This window comes from Seriola dumerili, unplaced genomic scaffold (assembly GCF_002260705.1).
Source record: "Seriola dumerili isolate Sdu_G_001 unplaced genomic scaffold, Sdu_1.0 BDQW01000012.1, whole genome shotgun sequence".
NCBI classification, from domain to species: Eukaryota; Metazoa; Chordata; class Actinopteri; order Carangiformes; family Carangidae; genus Seriola; species Seriola dumerili.
Genome location: NW_019174267.1, coordinates 968822 through 980681, shown reverse-complemented (window position 1 = coordinate 980681; position 11860 = coordinate 968822). Strand labels below are relative to the sequence as shown.

Here is an 11860-nt window from a genome sequence, read left to right as displayed (position 1 = left end):
TAAAAAGATGTGAGATGAACCGAGAGCCGGACCAGGCTTGAGGTGCCAAAAAGCTCTCAGTGAAAACAGGTGAACCCGGCCCACCAGCAGCAGCCTACAACGACCCTCAGCAGATAACACGCATCAGGACATCTGAAATGACGTTATTTGTTTTGATCTTTTTCAGGCTGCTCCAGTTGAAGCCGAGCGGCGTAATCAATTACGAAGGACTGACATTTTCCAGAGTGGTTCACACAGTCGACTCTCCTTTCCCCCTTAAACGTCAAAACTTCTCTTACCATGCGCTGAGAAAGCCTGTGAACACGGGGAGATATCACCCACTTCTATCTGTTTGTTGTTGATTCGTTTCCTCTCAGGAGTTATTTAGGAAAGCATTTTAATCTCTTTCTTTCTTTTTTGGGAGTATCCAGCTTGAACAACCTGCTGCTCGTTATAATCGAACCTCTGCTTCACTAACGATTCCCATGTTTCCAGAGAAGCCACGAGACAACCTCTTGTATCCCAGCTGTGGCGCTTTTCACAGTGTGCATAGGTGAAGTAACATATACATGAGCCTGCCACACTGCACATGTTGAACTCTGGTGGAGTGGTACTGGTTATAATTCACGCACAGATTCTCTAGTGTAGTTCCTCGGCTCTTCTGACCACAACTGCTGGACAACAACATTTAGATTGTGGATGCGTTCTGGTCTTTAACATCCACGTCTCAAACACGGGTCTCATTGAAATGTTTACAGTGGGCTCCAGAATATAAACCTAGAGCTTCACGTTTCTCTGCTTCCTAGTCTTAAATGGCGAATCGTCGCTACCTGGAAACATCAGCGGTTCATGTTTGTGTTAATATTAAGAATAGACTTGCTGTTGGAAATATCGTTGTATACATATTATGTATGGTGTAGTGGAACACAAGGGAGTTACATTTAGTTTACATGAATCCCTTAATTGAAAATAAAAATCGCCCTCAGTAACATGATTTTCCCATACGAGTTCTACAAAAAATAAATAGGAATATCTGAAATTTAATCTGATGCCAAACATTTTAACCTCCCTTTCAGTTTTTATATGGTCATGGCATCATATATATATCTATCTATTGTATCATAGATAGATATATAGTTGCTTACATTCATGAAGCAGATTTAAATATGAGAGGAAGAGAGTGCAGACAGATCTGCCTGTGAGTGGGAATGCGAGTGAAGACACCACGGAGCCAAACAAAGGTCTGTTTTGCCTCAGGACGTGACAAGGGACAGCAATAGCTCAGAACTGGCGAGGACTTCCAATGCCAGTCACGACAGTTCGCTTCAAAACATCTCAGTGGAGAAGAATTATTATCTGAAGCTTAGTTTGCACCTGTCACCCTGCCAGTATTTCAGCCTGTGGACCTTTAGATATCTTTCAGCCTGAAAGAAAAAAAAAAAGCGGTGGTGCTCAATTGACACTGCTTACTGGCAGCATGAAAAGATAATATGCACACACACAGAAATTAATGATGGCCGTCGAGAAAAACAATTGCCACAGTAATATTCAGCATTTTCAGCAGGTCTGACGAGGAAAAACCCAAGGAGGAAAAACCCCACATCTTTACTCTGCACACAAACTGACACCACAAAGATTCATTTTCTTCTCAATTCCTCTTTTTTCAGCCCCCACCGTGTTGGACGCCTGAGATTCATTTACGGCTGCAGCGCCCGTGGATAGCAAGCTGCGCAAGGTGCAGGCCAGAAACCAAGACGAACTTAATTGTGATAAACGAGCGTCCAGAGTGCATGTGTGTTTAAGTGCATTAAAACGGGTTGGACTGTATAGAAGTTTAGGAAAACGGACTAAAAACCTGCAGTCGAGATACAAATACTTCCAGCTGCGAATAAAGAGGCTTCACATGGTAGTTGTTTTCTGTGCCACAGCAGCTACTCAACCTTCAGACAAGAAATTTAAAGTTGTCACACCAAACCCAAAATACCTTGGGCAAGTTCACATTAAAAACTGGGCACAATCTTAAATAATCTGCCAGTTGCTCTTCCGCGATTATTCTGTTGGTTCATTAGGAATGTCATTAGAAGTTTGAACATGTTTTTAAATGCATCCCGTTTCAATCAATACAGTCCAAAAAATATTGAGTTGATTTCTGTAGAAGAGGAAAAAACCCGTACAATTAATACATTAATGAGCAGTGTGCATGTTCACCATGTCCGCCAATCTGGTTTAACACGTATCTAGCATGCATAACATTTGCCTAATTAGCAACTAACACATTATATTTGCAAATAATTTGGTCATATTAGATGAAAACTAGAAATCACCCTCACTGTCGTGGTCCGTATCCCTCCGCCCACTCGACTAAGTTCCCAGGTCACATCCCATGTTTTACCTCCAGGAGTCCAGAGAATATATTTAACGTATTAGATGTGAAAATGTTGTCCATAATGGCTGTGTGAAGATCTTACGATTATAGGTGATAAGATGCTATAGCTAGTGAGGTTCACTGTTGCGATTGACCTATAGACCTTAGCCACCAGAAATCTTAATCGTTCGGTCTTTGAGTCATAGTGAATTTGATGTGCAAAATGCGAAGAAGTTCCGTCAGGTGTTACTGAGGAATATCATTCGTCCACAAGAATGGGACAGAACGTACAAACCCGCTGAAAACAACTCATGGCCTCAGCTCTGTGAAAGATCAGGAGTTATTATACAGTTCATCCACTGGGGAACATGAATATTTGCACAAAACTTGTGCAGACCAAACCTTCCAGAAAATCAGATCCTGAGATATTTCACAGGATTACTGACTTTTTGCACTTGTGTGGGCCTACAGAAAGTCTTGAAAAGCGTCGAATAGAGGACAAAAATGAAACACACAGGTGTGAACAGCTACTAAAGCCAAAGTTATTAGAATAAACCAAAGAAAACGTCACCAAAGACCAAAATAGCCGATAAATCTATCATCTTCCTCATTTTGGTTTCCTCATACAGTGCGTTTTTACTCCAGACTCAACAATAGGTTGAAAAAGTGTAAAATTGGGTCAGATTTAAACTTGTGGAGTGGAAAGATATCTGCTCGCCTGTCAGGGAACAAGGAGATCTCTGGGCTTTCCTACGTATAGTCACACATTATTCACACAGACGCAATCACACAAGCTCAAACACACTCAGACCAGTAGCTTTACCTTTTGGTCTTTTATGTTGTCCAAACAGATGCCTACGCACTTCGCCTAGAGACTCGTCTTAATGAGAAGTGTTTGCACTCATACGTCTAGCGCCTTCAGGGTCTCCACGGTTACAGATCATTGAAGTCTGAAGGACGAACATGCACAGACTGTTTAATTTATAAAGTATTTTACAAATCTGCAAAAAAACCCAACCGTTCCCTTCCTCCGTTCTCGCCCCTTCACTCTCATCCTTTGGGCCACTCAGCTCTTTCACTCAGCGGGGTCCGCGATGGCGCTGAGCGTTAGTGAATCCTCGTCAGCTCCTCCACAATTTGATGGACCTCGTCTACTGTGGCTTCACGCTCATACCGCTCGCCAATCATTACGGATCTGAACAGAGCCAACAATGAGGCAAACAATGAGCCAACAATGAGCAACGACGACACCCAGTCCCATACATGGAAACATCATAAACAGGTCATGTATTGAAGACAAGCGCATGTTACTCAGTTTTTTAACAATGTATGTTTTGACATTTTTTGTTTGAATTACTATTATTTGCAATTTTATATATATATATATATTTTTTTTTTTAATTGTTATAAGCTCTGCCGCTGCAGAACAGAGAGGTTCAGGAGATCCTTTGTTCCCACTGCCGTTCAGGCTGTAGAACCTCAGCCAAAGGAAAGTGGACACTCTCATTACTATATTATTGTCTTATTATTAACTGTTGATTATTATTATTTTATTACTAATGAGTTACTGGACATAGAATTTCCCGCTCACGGATAAATAAAGTCCATCCATCCATCTTCAGAATCTTGGGTCACACTTTATCAAAGTTACACATATTCACCTTTAACTAGTTGTGTAGAAGTTTTCATTATAGGAGTTTATTTGCTCTTTATTAGTCATTATTAAAGAACATTTATTAATGTTCTTATTGTTTGCATGAACACCTATTCTGCAACATCCAGCCATTAACAGAGTTCTCCATCAATAACCTCCTAATTACTGATAATAAAAAGGATGTTAATGAATGATTAGCAATCTTAATGTGTCATTCTCCCTCGATAATTCCTTAATAAATAAAGTTTTGACTATCCAGTGGTTCTCACCTTCTCAACTCACGGCACCCACCACCAAAATCTCAAAAGTGTTGGCGGGCCCCATCCGACACCGTAACCACACGGACGTCAGATGACGCACTTTACTGAGCTCTTTAATTTAAATTGAAATAGAACATCAGGACGTGAAGCGAGAGCAGAGGATTCACCATCTGTCTCTCCACTCATGTCTTTTTAATTCTTCATGTTGCTAAGCAGCTCTGCATTTTTACTCCATCCAAGATCATTTTGTTTTTCAAACATTTAAAAACAATGTTTTTATTTTATCATTATTTCATTTGATCTTTTTGCAAATGATTGGTGACCCACTGCCTATCTTAATGAACTCACACGAAGTCTACAGTAAAGTCTCTAAACTCAGAGTATCTTCATCCAGTCTGAGGTGAAGTCTGACTCATGACTAATTCACCAGTTTAGTTGACATTTATTTAACCCGCCACAGGTTCCCTGATTCTAAAAACTGGGCCTCCTCTTCAACTAGTGAATTCATCATCCGCCACCACCCTGCTCTTTCACTGATGAGTTACCACCTTGAAATATAAGATTGGAGGGCCTATGAGAACGAAGAACGAAGCGGCAGAAATTCTTTATTAAATGGAGCACTTGAGAGATTTTCAAGAAATGTCAATTCAAAGTTCTTTTTTCAAGTTTCAAGGCAAAAACCTTCAGTCTCTGTAATCAATTCTCTTCTGTATCTCTGAATTGTTTGGGCTTTTTCTGCAGTTCACTGAGACTTTTTTCCTTCAGGTTAAAGGTGTACATATTTAGACTTTTTCAGCCGAAGCTGCAAAGATTAGTCAATTAATCAAATAGCAAAATAGCAGTTTGGATTTAATCTTACAACTCCATGATAATCAGTGAGTAGTTGAAGTCATTTTTCATGCACAGCATGTTCAAACAGTTCAGTGATCACAATGTGGCATTCTGCTGCTTTTTATTCTCTTAACACCTTAAATAAATTGGAAACCTGAGATCTCGACGTCTCTGTCTTTTCTGATGTTCATGTGATTTTGAAATAAAGGATGTAAGTGAGAAAACTGATGCTGTTCCATATTCTATTTTTAAAGCTCAACCTTACTGGAGTCTGGGCTTTAAAAGGAGTTTTTGGCAAATAAACTGCTTTGAATTATTTTTTTTATCATCTGGTCTTGAGAGGGAAACAGGGACGAGGCTAAAAGTGTTTTTGTTTTTTTTTTATGAAATGGAATGAGAGTAAAGAGAGACACAAAGCAGAATATGATTATTTGTTTATCTGCCAAAAGTGTTTTGCCACCTGTTTCTGCTGTGAACGTGATTCCAGGGTCCCGCTCACAGAGCGCAGGAGCAGCTCGGAAAAACCATCTGAAGGGTTTTGAAAGTGTGCGAGAGGTTGCCTTAAGTTAGAACCACAAATGCCGCGCTTCCTTCTCCACCGCATGTTTCTGTCCGACCCTCTGCTCTTAAGAACACGCTTATGTCTCCGTGTTATGACGACAACTTTCATATTTGTGCCTATTACAGCGTCAACACACGCGGCCAATGAGATATTCAGTCTCCACAATACTGAAACAACTGAGTCCAGAAACGCCAAAAAAGAAAAAGGATAAATTCTCATTTCATCTGGTATCGTAGATGCGCTCCTACCTGTAGAGTGTGACGACCTCCTGCATCTTGGGCCGGCCGAGAATTCCAGGAAACTCTCGATCAAAGATTCCCCGTCGATGAATCCCGGTGGCTGCTCCGTCTTGCGCTCGGTGTGGAAGGAATCTCCAGGTGCAGCGGTGAGTCAGTAAAAACAAATGCAAGGCCTTTGCTATTCCCTTGGCGTCAAACTTTAGGTACAATAATCACATTATTCTACCACATGCCTCAGGCACGGCTAAAATCTCTATACTCTATTTCAGTGCAGATGGTGAACGGCGTCTTCTTAATAGCTTAACGCTAGCCACCTCAGAGGGTACAGACGGTTCGCGAGATAAACGCAGGAAATTATAACAGAGCTCTGGTGCTTGCTGGCCTGTTGACTGCTGAGGTTTAAACTGCAGCCTAAAGACATTTGAATGTAAAACATAAAGAGTATATTTAAATAAAAAGTTTCAAAACAGCATTTATCTCACCCCTTCTCATTACTATCATACACGATTCAGTGCCTACCAATGACTCAATGGATTATGTCGGCATAGTGAGAATAGCTGAGTATTCACAAATATCACCACGAGACTTTCAGCACTCTTTCGCGCTTCATAACATCCATCACTCTCATCCTCTATCTGACACTTAGCCCTGATGCTACGGCCACACTGCTACAGGCATATCTTATAAACGCATCTACTCCTACCATTCTCCGGATGCTCACTCTCCGACACAACGGTTTTTTGTTGCCCTGAAAACAGAGACTTTGACAGCGTTTCTTACATTTGTTCGAAATTCACTCTGGCAGTTGGTTCATTTTGAAAGAATTCGTGGAGTTGTGTTTTACTTTTGAAGAACACTCCTGTGGTTGTGCTTTATTTTGAAAAACTCCGCCCGGGTTGTGTTTATTTCGTGAAAACTCCGGGTATGTTTTATTTTAAAAAAACTCTACCGGGCTTGTGGTTTTATCATTGAAACTCTCTGGAAGTTACTGTGTTGTACTCTGGACATGAAAACAGATGACACTTTGTAAACGAATAGAGGGTCAACCCACGGTCTCTCCATTGAGTGTGGCTGTCGATCAGGCCTGCGACTCACAGTGTGCTGAATACTACATTGATGCATGAGATGACAGAGGTTACTGACGCTTCTTGTCTTTGCAGCAGCTCGCTGTTCACTTTAACATTTCTCTGTTTTAATGCTACAAACTGTCTCTGCCTGCTCCGTCGTTCTCTGCCCGCCCTAATCAACTCCAGAGCTGAAGAATCTCATTCCTGATTTTCTTGATGCGGAGCTGATAACGCTTCGTCTATGGCCCGGATATGCGTTTTCGTTTTAAAACGCCATTTTTAAATGAAACGTAAGTGTGCTAGAGACCGTGCCCTCTATTTCTCCGTTGATAAAAGGATCAATTCGTATCACCTTGAAAAACAGAGAAAAACTAAAATTTCTAATCCTAAACCACCTTCACAGGTGAGATGTCTTCAAATGTGCTGTTTCACTCACTAAAGCTAATTAATACTCAACCCAAAAACACCTCTGCACTCCTGTCCATAGGAACATATTTATTTTATTTAATCACATCTAACCTCTCATTTTTACTGTTCAACTTGACCCTTCGTATTTTTTCACTCTTTGTTACTTTACTTGTTCTTACTGTCTTTGAAACCTCAAGCTGCTCTGACATTTTAATCTCCATCCAGGATTAATGAGTCATGTATACTAAAGATTCAACTGGAGAAGCGGCAACCAAAGGATGTTTATCTTTAATAAACCAACTTAAATCGTCAATGTAGTTAGTGTAAACTCTCTCGATCAATAATCTATCAAATGACAATATTTCCAGCATCTCAATGAAACAAATCATATAACATCTTTGAAGCCAATTAAGTGAACCGTATCAGCTGTCTGGGTTCCACTGCCGCCAAGCTGGACAACCCACCACCGGCAGTATGCGGGGTCGATCTGTGTCGCCGTGGCGACAGGATGGTGAGTGCACTGTAATGCTAATATAGTAAGCATTAAGCTTTGCTCGATCTTTCCCAGGCTTCTCATGACCCTGTTGAGGCGTTTCTGCAGGTCCAGGAGGAGGGACTGTGTATACCCAGCCTCGACAAGCGGAGGTCACCAGCGAACTCCTAAAACTACCACACACACACATTAACACAACCGTCCACACTATTCAATCACACACACACATTAACACCACATCACATTAAGCACAACATCACGTTCAACTGACAACGGCGACAGATTATGCACCTCATGCAAGGCAGAGGTAAACACTTTGATCTTGTCGACTTCAGCGATAGAGGAAAGGAGGCAGTTTCAGACTGGATTGATAAATCGGCTAGCTAACGCAAGCCTTGCATATTGAATTAAAGAGACGTCTTAGTTGCCGAGCTGAAATTCCCCGTGTGTGATTGCATGCTGGGAACCATGTTGAAGTGACTTTTGATCATTGGAAGTCGTGATCTCCAACGCCTCAATAATCTTCAGCGGCCTTTTCCAAATGTTTTTTTTATTTTTAGGGCAGTTGATTTCTTTGTAAAGTCGTACCGAGTCAGCAGCTTCTGAAGGGACGGGCTGCCATTTCCCCGCCACCGAAACATCTCAAGTTCAAACTGCGGAGCGGCCATCTTATTTGAGGCTCCGGGGAAAATAATCTGGACAGCACAAAAGAGCTTAACTCACACCTGTATTTAGGTGACCAGAGCCTGCTATTTCTGCTATATGTGAGGTGCGATTGAAGAGCGCATGCGCGCTGGGACCAGACTGGCAGGACGAGTGAGGAGGAGGCTGCAGCTATACTGATCGATTGTTAGTAAAAACTAGAAATGATATTTCTTCTCTAATTCAATTCCTCTTTTAAGTGATAATATTGATGCATACTCCAAGGTCGACACCAAATGTTTCTCATCTATAACCTGAAACTCTTTATTAATTTCTATTTATCATTATTATTTTAATGTCTGTAATCAGTCTGCTTATGTGTCATATTATAATCATCCCGTTTATCCATGACTCTCTTGTGGCCAGCAATTCATAGTCTAAAGAAGAAGAGAGTAGATTTGTTAGCAGACTATTTGTCAGTGGGCGTTTTAATATTATTTGCTCTGTCTGTTTGTTCTTTTTACTTTCGCATCCTTTATTTTTATTTTTTGTCATCACGGTAACTGAAGCGTTTTAAAAACTTTGTGGAAGTGGTGCTGGATATGCGATGGAATGAGGGTCGAGACGGAGAGCATGCACCATGCGAGCTGGTTGTTCAAGAAGATGAAAGAGTTGATGTGCGTTGGGAGAATGAAACATCAACACTACATACGTTAAGTTGTTGAATGTGGAGTGTTGTGGAAACTGGAAACGTTTCATTGAGAAGTAAGATGGAAACTGATGCTTCTACTTGTCATAATTTACGTCATTATTCGTCCATCATCAGTTTTGTGTATGCTCATCTCGTGTCTTCTTTCTTCTATCTGCGGCGGTTAACGGCGGATCCGCTGACCGATGCTCACACTTTAATATTCACAGCTCTCGGAACCGAGGGAAACACACTATTAATATGAATTTTTGCCGATGTATTCTGAAATTTGATGAAACCTTGCAAGCCGCAGTGATTTGCATATCGGCCTTATTAATCGTGTCAACAATCCCAGAGTGACGAATTCAAACTATATATAAAAAAAGACGAGCAGTGTAAATCACCTCCAATCAGACAGCGTGGTAAACCAACGAAGTTCATCGTTTCTGCCTGTAACAACATTCCCTCATTTATTGTCAATTAACTGAAATGAAACACACAACTGAGGTGAGTTTCTCTGGTATGACCGAGCAGGTAAACTTGCGTTAACAAGCAGCAGGAGTATGAATATCTATATACTTATATATATAACCAATAATAATAATAAAATAATATGTATTGAACTGCTGCAAAAGTAACAGGTGATCTATTAAATCGCACGTTCAGATTCCAATACGGCTGCCTGTTACTCGTGAACCAATAGCTTTTAAATACAGTGATGGATATTCAGACCAGATCTGTTTCTAGACTTTCAGTTTAAAAATAAATCACTCTTTCTCCTGATTAAATAGTCTTTGAGCAACCACTTATCAAGTGTTTGGATAACCAATAATGTGACATTAATGGTGCACGTTTTCCATCCAATCAGTGTCTGTGTTTCAAGGAGAGATTATCAAGTTCGTATCTAAAAGTTTGTCACTGTCCTTTTGGCTGAAACTCCTAAACACTCTCATCACCACCATTATGCGCGGCGCGCTGTGATATAGACTTAACGGCGGGTCATTTTTCTTGCCCACTGCACCCCATATTGGTTTATGGGCTTCTTGGGAAGTTTTTACTGGAATGTACAATGGTGTTTTCATTTCCTGTTAACTTCCTCAGAGACTTTTTAAAGAAATGCAGAGCGCGTTGAGCGAGATGTAATTGACGCCGTGTGTTCGTGCCGTAGGAGAGCGCATGGGTTATAATTACTGTCAGCTCTGATCCGAACGATGTGCGCTCCCTGTTTCTTCATCTCTGCCATTTTTTCCCATTTTACGGCGCTTCGTGGCTCAGATCGTTTACGTTGGTCTAAATCTGTAGTAATTGAGGTAAGTAAATACTGATTCTCGCCCCTTCTTCCCTCTTTCTGAAATGAACAGTATTTAGAATAGAATGGTTGTTGACAGGAGTTTGAGGTCCCATTACTGCAAGCTTGATTATTGGGAAATGCTTGACATGAGAGGCGCGGCTTGCGTGTCCAGACAGCTGTCAGTCTCATGACAAACTGCTAGCTAACTATTTTATTCAGATTAGTCGAACTTAATGCTTCAGTCGTTAGCTGTCTGCACTTTACTTAATGAATATGACCTTTTCACTCGATTTTACTGTCAAATATTAAAGCGTTGTCATTCAGTGTGCATGTATCCTGTCACAAAATTATTGTAGTGCTGGAGCCTACAAGCCGCAATAAAAGAAAACTGCCTGGTTGGTTGGAGGCTATAGTTTGTGATTTGGACGAAACTGATCCAAAGGGAGAAAAGAGGAATATTCAGACATGATTCGTTGAACGCTTTTTGTTGACAGTCAGATCAGAAAGGACCGAATGGCTCTTCATATCTTGGTTAGCTTAGCTTAGCACAAAGACTTGGAAACCAGAAGGAAACTGCTAGCCTGGCTCTGCCTTGCAGCTTCTCTAAAAGCCTTCCGCTGTCTGAAACAATTAAAAACATTATAGCTGAGAAAAGATAATAACATTTGCCATAAAAAAACACCTGCAATTCTAACATAAACAATATTATGCTGTTAATTAGATTAGTGACAGAGCCAGGGCTATCTGTTTGGCCTATAGCTAAGCTAATCTAAGCCTAAGATAAGTGTTCAAGAGTATCGTGGCGTAAATTATACTTACTCATCTAAACTCTCAGCAACCCAAAAACTCACGGCTGCGTGTTCCCCAGAAGACTGAAGAGGTCCTTTAAGATGTCAGATCTAAACTCTTCAAGACAGTGAAGAGATTGAATGCGTTTTAAATACAGCAGTGTGTGTCGTGTGTGTGTGTGGCGTTTTGTGCTGTGATGTGGTGTGTGTGTGTGTGTGTGTGTGGTGGTGTGTGTGTGGTGTGTGTCGTGCGTGTGTCTTCTGTTGTGTGTGCGTCTGTCTGTGCTGTGTGTGTGTGTGTGTGTGTGTGTGTCTGTGTGTGTGTGTTGGTGTCTGTGGTGTGTGTGCGTGTGTGTGTGTGTGTCTGTGTGTGTGTGTGTGTGTGTGTGTGTTCTGTGTGTGTGTGTTCTGTCTGTGTGTGTGTGTGTGTGTGTGTGTGTCTGTGTGTGTGTGGGTGTCTGTGTGTGTGTGTGTGTGTGCTGTGTAAGTGCCTTTGAGAGAGTGAAATTTGTCCGCTGTACCTACCTATCATGCCCATTAACGCGTGCCAAAGACACGGAGCCTGGAGTGCGTGGGCTCTCGCCAGTTCTGCA

At 41.3% G+C, this 11860-nt stretch overlaps 1 protein-coding gene across 1 annotated transcript in view; it reads left to right on the top strand.

Annotated features, from left to right (window-relative positions):
• The window catches only part of ddb1 (damage specific DNA binding protein 1), a 57542-nt gene that overhangs the window by 35398 nt on the left and 10284 nt on the right, over positions 1-11860 (top strand). The gene's annotated exons all lie outside the window — the stretch shown is intronic.